At 41.5% G+C, this 15,413-nt stretch overlaps 1 protein-coding gene across 1 annotated transcript in view; it reads right to left on the reverse strand.

Annotated features, from left to right (window-relative positions):
• Positions 1-15,413, reverse strand: part of LOC122812280 (venom factor-like) — a 2,973,268-nt gene that overhangs the window by 1,758,070 nt on the left and 1,199,785 nt on the right. The window lies entirely within an intron of this gene.

Below are 15,413 nucleotides of genomic sequence, written 5' to 3' on the forward strand. Positions count from 1 at the left end.
ATCACGGAAGGACAGTGGCTGACCAAGTTCACAGATGACTGCAAACTGGGCGCCATAATCGACTCTACAGCTGACACAAGCATCCTCCAAAAGGGCCTCATAGAAACAGACAACTGGTGCCAGAGCCATGGCCTCAAGCTAAACGCCAAAAAGTGTATAGTCATCCCCTCTGGCAAAAACAAAGTGCCCACAAATTACCACATAAGTGGTAATCCATTAAGTACGGAAGAAGTAATTAGGGACCTGGGGACCCAAGTTGATAGCAATCTCTCATTTGACAACCACGTGGCCAAAGTGGTTAGAAAAACATTTTATATAGCCCACCTAATCATGAAGGGATTCACATCTAGATCAGGGGAGGTCATCGTGCCTCTTTACCCATCCCTCATCAGGCCCATAATTGAGTACAATGCCCCTTTTGGGATGTACCTTACCAGACACCTGCAGCAACTGGAAATACCCCAAAAGTACCTCACCAAGAGGATCAAAGGGCTCAAACAGATGCCATATGCTGCCCAGTTAAAGAAACTCCAGCTGTACTCAGTGGCATACTGCCTGCTCAGAGGCGATCTGTGCCTGACGTATAAAGCCATGTCCAACCCGGAATTAATGGACATGCTGCACCTCAGAAAATCCAAATCCCATCAAGCTACGCGCTCGAGAGACTTGAACCTCAGCACTGAAAAAAATAGGACATGCTGGAGGGACAGATTCATAACCCAGAGGCTCCCTTCACTCTGGAATAAAATCCTAGTCCAGGTTAGGCAGAGTCCCTCATTGAATCTCTTCAAGAGGAATCTTGATTGGTGGATGGGGGATCGTAGGTTTACCTCGTGTATCACTACTGTGTCACTGTTAGACAGAGGCACAGTATACTAACCTCGAAAAAGGGCATAGCAAAATTAATTTAAAATGGGTGGCGAAAGCCAAACACACTCTGACTAGGCTTATAAATGCCCTAGGGCAGATAGCCTAGTATGAACTTATGAACCTATGAACCTATGTTCCCAGTTTCATGGCTTTACCCCCCCCCCCTTTGTCAGGCTTGGTCCAGATTTGTTGTACTAAGGAATTCTGACCATCCCTCTAGACTGGCCAGATTGTTTCAGACTGTTCAGGTTTATTGCTCATATTTCTGGTCTGTTCCACAGAATCATTATTTTCACTTCTGTGGTAAATCACTGTGATGATATGAGGATTTCTGTCAGTAAATGATGGCATACATTTCAGTTTCAGAACTCACATCCTTCTGAACATGTATGCTGACACAAACCCTGTTACTGTAGCAACAGTCTACATTTATAACTGCAGTATGTACATTATCTCCCTAATGTTGGCCCATTGCCCCCCATTTTGACAGCCTTCGTCCAGAATTCTTGCACTAAGAGGTGGAGAGGTATGGTGCTGGTTATGATGACTCCACTACATGTTATGAGCATATATGTATATATATATATATATATATATATATATATATATATATATATATATATATATAGATAGATAGATATATAGATATGAGAGAGAGAGAGAGAGATATTTAATTATTTTTTTAGATATATATTCCTTTTCTGCTATCTATACATATATTTATATAACAATATATATGTATATATTCTATTCGTATTTGTTTTATATGTATAACTCCATATATCTGATACTCCCGCTTACCCCCGTGCTACGTTCTTTAAAAGAAAAGAAAAAAGGGGTGATAGGAAAGTAGTGAAAAACGGGGCATGCAAAGGGAAAAACAATATGACAGATAGCTAGAGATGTGCAGGACGGGTGTAGAGAAGATCCATAGCTGTCCATTTCTGATACAGCAATAGCTGTGCAGTTGTACAGAATTTGGAGGTGAATTTGGACACTCTGAGAGTTGAGAGAGGGGTGAGGACAACAATAATGCGTTGTTAAGCCAATTAGACCAGATTACATGTGTCCAGTGGACACGTGTGTGAAATGGATAGCTATGTATGGGGAGAAATGTTTTTTTTTTTATTAGGTGTTAGTGGGATGTTGGGAAATGACAGTAGGTATATTTGGGGAGGTAAGTTGGGTAGGAAGATAGACAACACAGCAGACAGGGGTGGTATATGACACATGTGGGGGGGGTAAACACCTTGGACAGGGATGGTTGTTGGGAATCAGATGCCCATGAGCCCCCAAATGAATACAGTGGGACTGAGGTCCCCACCCATGGGCAGTCACCATCGCACCTTCATGGCCCCAAAGGTGGCTGTGCTGGGGGCTGAGCAGGAGGGGCAGGCTGACCCTCAAGATGTGCCACGCGGCCTTCAAGCTGGTGTAAGTAATCTCTGAACTCCTTTTGAAGCTCACTGCACACCAATCCCTGGACCTGACTGCGGATGACGGTGTCCTGTACATGCCCGCTCCCAGAGAGGGGATGGGCCCCATCTCCTGAGGCGGTTCCACCTGAAGGTAGTGCAGGACCAGTGGATGAGGAAGTCCCGGTTGGGTCCCAGACATGCTGGGGCCTGGTGCCACTGCCAGTGAGGCGGGACAGGCGGATCCACTGGGATCGGCCTTCCCAGACATGTTATAATGTTGAGGTTTGACAACTTATGTTGGTTAGTCATGAAAAACATATTCCAGGATTAGTTATAACTGCATGCATGGGTGTTCCCATTAATCAAAAACAACAGATTTGAAACTGTTGCATAGCAAAAAGAACATATGCATATATGGAACCACAGTGGGCATTATAACGGCATGCACTGCCACTGATAGCAACAGGCCACAATGATAATATTTGAACAGGGAACATTAATAATCAAACGTTTAAATATTTATAGAACAATAGGACACATGCCCCAACAGTAGGTTTGGTGAAAAACATACCCGTTGATTTATGTGTTTAGATTATTGGTGCAGACAGGGTGGAGGAGAGAGAGACGTCAATTAACTGTATAGGCTTCAATTGCTCACAACTTTAATGATCATTGCTCTAATCATTATTCTCCAGGTATTACCTCACTTTACATTGATCTATGGCCTTGGGTTGGGCAGTGGTATGTTTACATATAGTGTATAATTATAGCCTTCTTACAGCTAATGTATACCTTTTCTTATCTGGCAGACCTGTGGAGGAATTTTCTGTTAACACTACCTGAATGTTTCTACCTATATTCACATTGTCAAGGTTACATATGTGCACTCATACTGTGTGTGTGTGTAAGTGTGTGTGTGTGTGTGTGTGTGTGTGTGTGTGTGTGTGTGTGTGTGTGTGTGTGTGTGTGTGTGTGTATGTGTGTGTGTTTGTGTGTGCTCCTGCCTTAGTTTCTATTGGTCACCCTGGGTGTTGGTAGTAGTGACCACTAGCTGTGACAGCATAACACTTGAGGGACATTTATTTGAGGAGACTACTTGGTGTATGTACTTATCTTGCTGTCATTTGCAGCCTTGGGGTTGGACAGCGGGTGTTGTACACAGTGTATAAGTACAGCCTTCTTACAGCTAAGATATACCTTTTCTTACCTGGTAGGCCTGGCAGACCTGTGGAGGAAATTTCTGTTAACACTACTTGACTGTTTCTACACATATTCACACATTCCTCGGTGAAATTATGCATACAGCTTACTACCACTCCCAGGATTCGAACCGTGCCTATTTGTGCAAAAATTACAAGTTTGTGTTTCATCAGAATGAGCTATTGAGGAACTGCTATATTTTGTTTGAAAGCTTCTGCCTAATACTGTCTTGGTTGTACAATCTGAACTTATAATTCTGACACGCGTGCATGGCAGATAGTTCTTATACTGTGTATTCATAATTTGACATAGCACAGTCTGGGAAACACTGGTTAACACAACATTTCTATTTAGGTATCAGATCTTGGTGAATGGAACATTTCATATGGTTAATCCCTGTTTTACAACTCCACAATCTTTGTCAGATGAGTCTCAATTATTTAATGCTTTCAGAGCTATAGTTGCTGTGCAGAACCTGCACACATTTCGATTCATACTACCACATACCAAAATAAACACAACCAGTTTGGGGTTTTGAGTTTTATTGACAGGTACTGACACTCTTATTGATATATATCCTGTACGTCACTATTACTCTGCTAATGTCTCGTTTATTCAGTACAAACAATACCTATTTTTAAATACTGACAGGTGACATTCTACTCCTTTCTATTAATTTTCCCTGAATACTACAAGCTAGATTTGTACTCATCAGCCTTGTGACACAGCCTTAGCAGCCTGCTGGTGTGGGCATCCAAGTTCATGACCCTCTCATCTGCAGCTGTACAGGAGACAGAGAAACATTTATGCATACCTATCCATCACATACACAGGCTGGACTTTGGAAAACACTAATCGATACTGATACTTACACACGTCTGGGATATTCCCTGCCCATGCGTCTTGGACCCACTGTTCCAAGAGCTCCCTCTTCCTACGCTTCAAGTCAGCAAAATGGTGCTGAACCTGCTCACCAGTCCAAGGGATGCCAGTGGCACTGATGAGATCACGTGCAAGATGGTCCCAGGCCTCCACTTTGTACTGGGAACCCTGCTACTGGTCTTGCAGCAGTCTCCATTTATGGTATTTTGCTAGGAGTCCAACCATGACCCTGTACTCCTGAATGCCCTAGCATAGTGCTCAAAAGTGCACACCCTTACCAACACCAGCCATAGTGCCTGCAGTGATGAGCTGCAACTGGTTATGGGCTGTAGTCCCGCCTGTGAGTTTTAAATAGGACTAATTTCCCACCCATTGCCATGACTGGATAGATTTGAATATGCTGATCTAAGCTAAGTGATGGGCAAACCTGCTTAGCAAAGATAAGCATTGCTTAAAGGGATAGATACTAAGCACTGCTTACCAGTGTGCAAATCTGCTTAGCTATGATAATTATTGCTAAGCATTTAAATTTAAGCAATGCTTATACCAGCTAAGCATAGCTGAGCACAATTTAGCATTGTTTAGCTTTCATAGGTTCATAGGTTCATAGGTTTATACTAGGCTATCTGCCCTAAGGCATTTATAAGCCTAGCCCAAAGTATTGTGGCTTACGCCACCCCTTATATGAAAAAATACTGTGCCCATTAGTTTGTTGTGCCTCTGTCCAGCAGTGACACAGAGATGATTCCCGGGGTAAACCTATGATCTCCCATCCACAGGTCAAGATTTCTCTTGAACAGAGCCAGCGAGGTGCTCTGCCTCACATGGACCGGGATTTTATTCCACAGCATAGGGAGTCTCTGAGTGATAAATCTATCCCTCCAGCACGTCCTATTTATATCCGTGCTAAGGTTTAAGTCGCTTGCTCTAGTGGTTTTGGTGGATTTGGATTTTTTGAGGTGGAGCATGTCTATTAATTCTGGGTTGGACATGGCCTTGTATGTCAGGCACATGTCACCTCTGAGCAGACGGTATGTGACTGAATAGAGCTGGAGTTTCTTCAATCTGGCAGCATATGACAGATTGTGGAGTCCCTTTATCCTTTTGGTGAGGAACTTTTGGGGTCTCTCCAATTGCTGCAGATGTCGGGTGAGATACATCCCGAATGGGGCATTGTACTTGATCATTGGTCTGATAAGTGAAGAGTACAGGGGAACAATGACCTCACTAGATCTGTATGTGAATCCCTTCATGATCAGGTGGGCAATGTAGAAGGTCTTTCTAACCACTTTAGCAATGTGAGTGTCAAAGAAAGGCCACTGTCAACCTGGGTCCCCAGGTCCCTGATAACCTCTTCTGTGCTTAGTGGATTGCCACCTATATGGTAGCTTGGGGTTACCTTGTTTTTCCCGAAGGGTATGACTATACATTTTTTGGCGTTTAACTTCAGGCCATGGCTCTGGCACCAGCTACCTGTTTCCATGAGTCCCTTCTGAAGGATATCCGTGTCCGATGCACTTTCCACTATGGCGCCCAGTTTGCAGTCGTCTAAAAACTTTGTTAGCCAAAGTCCTCCCATGTTGGCCTATACTTCTGAGAAGTAGATGCCGAACAATAGGGGGCCAAGGACCGAGCCCTGTGGGACACCACTTGTGACCGGCTTGGAGTCTGACATAGCGCCAGCAACTCTAACCCTGTGGGTTCTGTCCTTAAGCCAGTTTGCAACCCATCTTGTGACATATGAGTTTACATTTAAGCTGGTAAGTTTTTCTACAATACCCGAGTGGGGTATTGTGTTGAAAGCCTTTGCAAGGTCAAGGTAGGCTGTATGGACTGCCTTTCCCTCATCAATGGTCTTGGTGACTGTTTCGAAGAAGTCGACCAAGTTAAAATTAAACAGCTGCCTTATGTGCGGGTTTAATTCCTCATTTAGCTCGTGTAGCACACAGCCGGGGACACCATCCGGTCCCATTGATGCTGTGTTTTTAGCTTTAGAGAGAGCAGCTTTCACCTGCGCATTTGAGATGTCTGGGAGGCTACACTCCGCTGGGATAGTTATCTCTCCTTTAGGGGGGAGAGGGGGGTGAAGTTTGCACTGAACCTGTCTGCCAGTATGTTGGCAATGTCTGTGGGTTCAGTGATTTTTGTATCATTTTGGACTAATTCTGAGCATATCTGGGAGTTTCCACCCAGGTTCCTAACATAGCTGAAAAAGGCCTTATGATTGTCCTTTGAATCCATGGCAATTTTTCTCTCAAAATTGGCCTTAGTTGATTTTATGAGTGCTCGTATTTTTTTACTAATAATGATCAGGGGTGACTTCCCTTTTATGGATTTTGTTCTATCATGTAATAGCTTTCTCCTCTTATTGTAAAGTTTGTTAATGGCTGGGGTCCACCAGACTGGACGTTTGCCCTTTGTGGAAAGAGTCTTGGTTTTATTTGGGATTGCCTGATCCATGCAGTCCTGGAGGTGTTCATAGAAGGCATTTGTAAGGGCTTCAACAGCTTGGGTTGTGGTTTCCACTGGCTCAGGGGCCTTGAAGGATACCACACCAGTCTTGAGTAGTGTGAAGTTTGCTTTAGAGAAGTTCTTCATTGTGGTCTTTTTTGTTTGGGGTGGGTGCGGGATGTGGATTTCCAGTGAGATTAGTTTATGATCAGATCTCACCAATGAGGGATATACTTCCGTGTGGAGCATTTTGTCCCCATGTTTGTGATAATGAGATCTAGTATATTTTCTCCTCTTGTGGGAACAGTGACTAGCTGTTCCATGGCATTTGAATTTATGAACTCTAGGAACCGTTGAGCTAGAAAGTTAGGGCTTGAGTAATGTTCCCAGTCTATATTCGGGTAGTTGAAGTCACCCAATATGATGGTGTTTGGAGATACATTTATACCCTCCAGTGTCTTCAGGAAGGCTGTGTGGGGTTCCTGAGTTTGAGAGGGTGGCCTGTAGCATGCTACAATTTGTAGAGCAGTTTTGCCTATGGTTAGTTGCACCTGGATGGTTTCCGAGCTTAGATGCGTTGCCACCAACCTGGAGGTGTGGGTATCCTTTATGAATATGGATACACCCCTCCTTTTGTGGTGTGGTCTGGGTTTTGGGGCGGAGCATGATATGAGGTAAAACCTAATAGTGTCGGGTGCTCTCAGGAGCCTTGAGCCAGGTTTCAGTTACAGCACAGACATCGATGTTCTCCATACTGAGAAGGGCCTCGAGTGCGTGCATTTTGAGATTTAGACTTCTGGCATTGAGCAGCATTACCCTCAGTTTCTTCCCATTTTTGTTTTCTAGGGTGGTAGGTTTAGAATTTGAGCCTTGCCTAAAAAGGCACTATGGGGTGGCAAGAGCCTTAGCCAATATCCGGAATCCCAGGTGTGACAGGTGCAAGCCGTCCCTTGAAGCAGCGTGGCTTGTCAAGCATGTCATCCCAGGCAGACAGACACTGGATCCCCTTTGAATGACACCAGACATTAAGCCAATTGTTAAAGCTGATCATCTTGTCTCTATATTGTGGCATCATTCTTGGTGAAGGAAGGATACTGCTCAGGGTCAGGGTCATACCTGCCTGGGCTACATAATCAGAGAGCTCCTCTATGTCTCTTTTCATGTAGTCCAGGGAGGTATGTCTCAGGTCGTTCACACCAGCATGGACAATGACTGTGTCATATTTGTACTTGCCGTGGAGTGACCCGAGTGCTTGTGTTATGTGGCGGATTCTAGCACCGATAGGCAGCTTACTGTGACCCTCTCCTTGTTCAGCCTGGTGAGTGGGACGTCAGTGTGTCTGACTATGGAGTCACCTATGACAAGTATGTTTGGTGTTGTATTTGGCCTTAAGGGCTGTGACTGCTTTGCACACTGGTTTTGTGGTTTATGTGTTGCTTGTGGGGTGTCTTGAGGTAGCAGTTGTTTGGGTGTCTGCTTTGGAGGCCTCTGCTGTTTAGGTAAATTTTTACTCAGAGCCTCTGAGTATGTCTTTGTGTGTTTATGTGTTTGATTCAATGGTGTGGTAGCATTATGTGAGGCTGGTTTTGTGGTGTGTGTAGTTGCCTTCTCCTCCTGTCTGGTCTTGCCAGTCCTGAGTTGAGAGAGCTCAGCCTCCAGTTTGGCTAAATAGCTGCATCTCTCGCAAGTATTTGTGTTATGTGGGAGGAGGAGAGGGTTGTCTGTGTACATGAGGCAGTTATAACATTGCCTCAAGATTCCCAGATTCACCAGCTGGACCGGAGAGGAGATTGACAACTGACCTTTGGACATGCTAGAATAATATTGGGAATTCCTTAATAATTGAAAACAAGGGCCAGTGGGGAGTAAGGGTGTAGTGCTTTTAATTTTTAGTGCTGACTTATATAATTGCTTTAGTGAGCAAGTGCCAGGTAACTTGAGTGCAATGTGTTATAAGTAACTAAATGCAAAAACAACAAACAGTAACTTTCTTTCAAGTGAAACAAGGAAATAAGTACAGTAAGCAATGCAGATATCACTAGTGATCCATAGAAGCTGAGAAGCCGTATTAGGTGGAATTAGCGTTCCAGGGAAATAACAAGCAAACAAACAACAAGCATATAAACAAAGCTAGATTCAGCAGGCCTGGATCTAGTCTATGCTACAGCAAACAAGGTGTACCAATTTCAGTAAGATACAGTTCAAATATTCAGGCACTATAAACCTTTAACCAGAAATTCCCAGCTCAGAAGGGCAGAGTCCAGCCTCTTCTCCCACAAGAGTGCAGACCACGAACCTTCTTAATGTAAAATAACTGGCCTGAAGCCCAAGTCTTTAAACCAGAACTAATACACTTGGACACTGGGCTCTCAATCAGCAGTTCCCAACTTAGAAGGATGAACGCTACCTGTCCTGCCACCACAGTGCTTGCCACAAACCTTCCTAATGTAAAACAACTGGTCTGAAGCCCAAGTGCTTAATCCAAAAGACTTAGAATGATAGCTACACTTTAATCAAGTTACAACCAAGCAGTAATAAATACAATTGAATACTTTAGAGAATGTCTGGATTAGTGCTCAAGTTACACAAACAAAGCTAGATCCAGCAGGCCCGAATCCAGTCTATGCCACAGCAAACAAGGCGCACCAACTTCAGTAAGAAGCAGTTCAGATATGCATGCACTATAAGCCTTTAACCAGAAATTCCCAGCTCAGAAGGGCAGAGTCCAGCCTCTCCTCCCACAAGAGTGCAGACCACAAACCCTCTTAATGTAAAATAACTGGCCTGAAAGCCCAAGTGCTTAAACCAGAATTAATACACTTTTAGAATAACAGACACTGAGCCCTCAATCAGCAGTTCCCAACCTAGAAGGATGTAAGCTACCTGTTCTGCCACTACAGTGCAGACCACAAACCCTCTCAGTGCAAAACAACTGGTCCGAAGCCCAAGTGTTGAAACCAAAAGGCTTAGAATGAGTTACACCAAGCAGTAATAAATACAATTGAGTATTTTTAAGATGATGCAAAAGTAAAATGAAGTAGGTAGAAACACAAGTACAGTAAAAGCAGATGAAATTTTATTTATTTTTTTAATCTGAACAAGTGCTGAGATCAAAGAAACAGATTTGAGTGCTGAAACTAGAAAAATGGCTAGTTATAAGAAAAAAAAAACAAGCTAGAAGGTTTCCCTCAAACACAGAAGGGCTTGGGGGCTCAGAGGCCTACAAATAGTCTATACCACTTAACAGGAAAGGCAGGAAATAAGCTTAATTTTTTTTGTCTGTTTCACAGATGCTCTCTTTGTACACAGTAGGAGTGCCTGAAATCAGAATATGATCTCACTGCACTCAGTTGAGTGAGCAAATGAGATGGGCCCAGAGGCAGGCTGAGGGCTGGGCAGTTTCAAGGCCACTAAGATTAACACCAAAACCAAAACAAAACCAGGGAGGGTGGGTGGGAATAACTGAAGAGTTAAAACTGCCAGTTCAGTTAATATTCCTACAACACAGTTTAAATCAAATTAAATGCTGTATTTTTAAAAAAAAAAAGTGCAGATAAAGGTACTTAAATTCTCTTATACGTCCAGTTGAATATAACCAAGTTCTTAGCCGGCCAAAGCTGAGGTTTTTAAGCAGAAAATATGTAACACTTAAATAGGAAAGGACAGAAAATCAAAGAATGTGGCTACCCCCACATCTGTAATTACTAGCAAATAACAAAATTCAGCAAACACTAACTTCAGTTCAAGAAGGAGGGTACTGGCAAGGCATGGATGGTCATAAGATTCAATTGCCTTGGAATATTTATGAACGCATTAAAAAGCTTCAACGATAAAAGCATACTGGTGCCTTTCTATCTTAACAACAAGACGGGTTTGCATACACCTCAAAATGACACAGAAAAGGATATCAGTTTGTGCTCAGAACCTTCTAACATTTTATATTTATTTTAGTATTTTGATAATCACAGAGTTGACACAGTTAACAGTTGATTAGGACAGGTAGCTTTCATCCTTCTAAGTTGGGAACTGCTGATTGAGAGCCCAGTGTCCAAGTGTATTAGTTCTGGTTTAAGCACTTGGGCTTCAGGCCAGTTATTTTACATTAAGAAGGTTTGTGGTCTGCACTCTTGTGGGAGAAGAGGCTGGACTCTGCCCTTGTGAGCTGGGAATTTCTGGTTAAAGGTTTATAGTGCCTGAATATTTGAACTGTATCTTACTGAAATTGGTACACCTTGTTTGCTGTAGCATAGACTAGATCCAGGCCTGCTGAATCTAGCTTTGTTTATATGCTTGTTGTTTGTTTGCTTGTTATTTCCCTGGAACGCTAATTCCACCTAATCTGCTTCTCTGTGCTTCTGTGGATCACTAGTGATATCTGCATTGCTTACTGTACTTATTTCCTTGTTTCACTTGAAAGAAAGTTACTGTTTGTCATTTTTGCATTTTATGGACTATCTGGATTGTGGGGTTGATTCCTCATTAATGACATGTGCTTTTCTTACATTATATTCTTGTATGGCTATACTGTATAGGAATGTTTATATGGGGGTTTCACATCTTTACTACACTGACACCTCACATTTGGACCTGCTACACTACCCTGGTTAACAAATATATATTATTTACTACCTATTTATAAAAAATAATTTTTAGTGCTGCTTTCACATATGAACATGAATGGACTGCATTGGGGCTCGAGCCGTGAATGACTGCATGCTAGGCAAAAGCTCAAACCACTACACTATCTCACTTTGGGAATTTTGGCTGTATATTTCTATTTAGCTCCTTTGGATGTTTAAGCTATGCTGCACACAGCTACATGATGCACACACCCACTCAGCTATGCTTAAATTTTGTTGGGGATGGATAAAACAATTATTTGTTTTATTTTCCTTAGTTTACAGATATGCACATAGCTACCAGTCATACCTCTCCACCTCTTAGACCATAATATTTGAACAAAGCATAACATGATGGGGGGATAAAGAGGAACAGATTTTACATATTGCTTTTACAAACTTTGAAAGCTGATAGCATGACTTATTTGCAGGGTGTGGAGTTTTACACTCAAATGTTTGTCATTATTTAATAACTTCAAGCCTTGGCTCTTTGCCAGGACAATAGGAGGAACACACCTAACATATGAGGCACAAATCTGGACATTCTGTGAATATCTGTTCAGTTGGGGGAATGCTAATAGTGACCGTGGACACTGCTTTTGTTTTCAAAGTGCCATACAGCACTTCCTGAGTGCAGGGGGCATGTTTACTGTGTGAGCACTGCTCGGACACACCCCCTGCACTCATTCACGAATCGTGCCCGTATAGGTTATACAACAGCGCACCTTCGTGAATATGCTTCATGAATATACAAGGCGAGCTGCTGTGCCGAACGGGAACAATCCACTCCATGCAAGAATAGCCTTATTCTTCCATGGAGCTTTCAAGAATCCCAGGGATAGACCATGTTTCTTTAAAACAGTCTTCAGTGAGTTGTGTTCATTTAAGCCTGGAAAATGTTCTGTGTAAACTAAGTTTATAAAATTATATTCAGCCTGCATTTCTTTCTACATAGGTAAAATTGACCAGAAATTAAAAGAACATATTGGCAATCATCTGTCATCTGTCAGACATTAGGCGAAAGGTACAAATCAATGCGTTACATAAACACATTTTACATAGTGATTCAACACATTTTTTTAAGTTCTTGGCACTGGAACTTATTATTCCTGGCAGCAGAGGAGGTGATAGCAACCTAAGGCCTGAAATTGCTAAATATAGTATATAATATATTTGGGCTACACTGATTTGCATAAGCAACTTGAATTTTCTTTCAAGCTGTGCAAGTTATAATGCACATATCAAGAACAATTTCTCCAGCATCATCTAAATTTTTCAGCTGATACAATGCAATAATTCTTAAGCCACTTGATTTTGGTAAAGTTAATTTAAATAGGGAACTATTACATATCTTTATAATGACTAGCAATTAGGAATATTTCTAGCACAGTGCATTAGATTATTAGTGTCAGTATGCTTTGCTTTCACCCGCTATGCATTTCACATGATGCTCTTCAGTAACATGTAACTCAGTTATTAAAATTGATAACAAATGGTATCATCCATTTACTCATAGGATGCCTTGTCAATTTCTTAATTTTTTTCTTGTCGACTATATCAAGTCTCATTTCATAAAGTGCTGTCCTGGATAAGGGGGAACAGTTCCCTATGTAGAAATCACAGCAGTCCCACCACATGGGGCAGTGTGCAAGGGATGGAGCTTATCCCTTGCAAACACACTTTTTGATTATTTATTTATTTACTCACTTATTTATTAATTTGCTAGCTGACAGCTATTTGTAATAAGTCAAGATGCTATAAGTCATCTTATTGCCTAATCAATGAGTTGGTCCAGCCAGCTGATTAAACTCAATAAACTAGTATCTGATGAGTTTGCTATTGCTGTGCTGATCTAGATCCCAAACAAGCAATATTTCCAACCCAATGCAGTCACCACAAAACAATGTTAGCGTCATTTTGTTTTATAGTCCCTACCCTTTCTTACCATTCCATTTATTAAGATGTAACTCATTCAGTTCAGGAAGCCAGCTGTAAATAATGTCATGATCCCCCAAAGAACGCCTGATGTCAAACAGAATAGCTACAAATATTCTTTAAGTGTAAGTAAGTTAAACGGTTACACGGTGTTAGCAATTTTATTAAAAAAATTCCCTTTAGAGTTGTACTTGCTGTGCCCATGTGTGCTGTCCAAAATACATCAGAAAACATGCAGGCAGAGAAGTACGCGCACATCAAGAGCCTAAAAAGGTCTGTGAGTCCAACAATATGGCCACTGTTAACCTTTAATTACAAGACAGTTACTAGGGAATTGTAAAGCCCATCATCCACTGTCCCTCTTGTCATCCTTAAGGTACTGAGTTATTTCTTAAAATATACTGTAATGTTTGCTAACTCTAAGTATCTAGTATGATACACATTACTTATACACTTGAATTCTTTTTGGCTGGAAACCCATATGCACTTGTTTTATTCTGGGTTGATGTGAATTTGATCCTCTAAGATGGTCAGTCTATATAAGATTACCTTAAAGTAGTGAAAACAGAAGATGTGAACATTAAAATTCATGCAGAGTTAAAATACTGGCTTTAAATTTACTTGGATACCTTAACACCTTGTATTTCGAACATTAGCACAGAATTATTGCCCTGTATAAAATTTCATATATTAAAACCATTAGTGATGCATATTCAGACATGCATATAAATAGAACATTAGTTTTTCAGAAAAAAAAAAAAAATATATATATATATATATATATATATACACACACACACACACACACACACACACACACATACATATGTAGATTTAATTGCAAAAAATAAGATATTGGGGAGCAATTCAGAAAGGTTAACACTAAACACCACAGATACACTTTATATCATACCATAAAGGTCCTTAAAAAAGCTAACCGAACAAATTTTGTAGCACAAAAGACTTGGGACAGAGTGGACACTAGACACCAGGGATACTCTATATTGTGCCATAACGGCAGTCAAAAATCTAATATCATTGTTTTCCAGCACAAAAGACATGGGGCAGGGGGAATACTATAAACCAGGGATACTCTCTATATTGTGCCCTTAAGGAACTTAAAAAGATTTAAACATTGTACTCTCAGCATTCACAAACAGCTCCTTGACAGAGGTTTAGTCTTCTGCAATACCACAAAACACAAAGGATACCCTTACATATTACCTTAAATCTTAGAAAAAAGGTAAAATAAAAGGCGGGGGGTTCAAACCCTGCAGCCTTGGCACAGCAAGTAGCTTGCCAAGTCAGAGCCTTAATCCTCTATAACAACTGAGTAGGGTTTGTATTACAGTGTGTTTTTTTATACTGCATGAAGTATGAAACTCTAAGGCTTGGCATTATTTACTGACTTCAAAAGTCTATGAGCTACGAAGGACAAAGCAAGTATAAGAGACAACTTCAGGAGCAATCTGTAAAATCAGGATCAACTGAGAGGGATGCTGTATGCCCATGTAGGGGGCCGGCATACCTGTATATGGCAGTGCAAAGGATTCAGGATAAATCCAGGAGGAACAGTTCACAATTCCAGGGACAAGAATAAGACTATTACTTAGAGTTACTATTACATCATGATGCACTTTAGAAGCAATACAAAGAATAAAACTGTAATATATGGCATTATTAACTGACTATATGGATGTGTGATTTACAAAGGCAGGGACAAATATAAGAAGAACAGAGACATTCTCACAATGCTGGGACAGGTAAGAGGTATGAGTTTGTGTGTGTGTGTGTGTGTGTGTGTGTGTGTGTGTGTGTGTGTGTGTGTGTGTGTGTGTGTGTGTGTATGTGTTTCGATGTGTGCGTATGTGTGGATGAGTGAATGGGGGAGGTGCTTGTACCAATGTGTTGCATGGACCACCTGAGGTGCTTATAGCAGGAAAGTGCTGATTTACACTTGCAGTAATTATCGGTGGTTCAGAGGCATGCAAATTAGCTGATAATGAGGTCTTACTTCTCTTTGTTAACATGCCTCTGT

This window comes from Protopterus annectens, chromosome 9.part0 (assembly GCF_019279795.1).
Source record: "Protopterus annectens isolate FY-2018-M chromosome 9.part0, PAN1.0, whole genome shotgun sequence".
Classification (NCBI taxonomy): Eukaryota; Metazoa; Chordata; order Ceratodontiformes; family Protopteridae; genus Protopterus; species Protopterus annectens.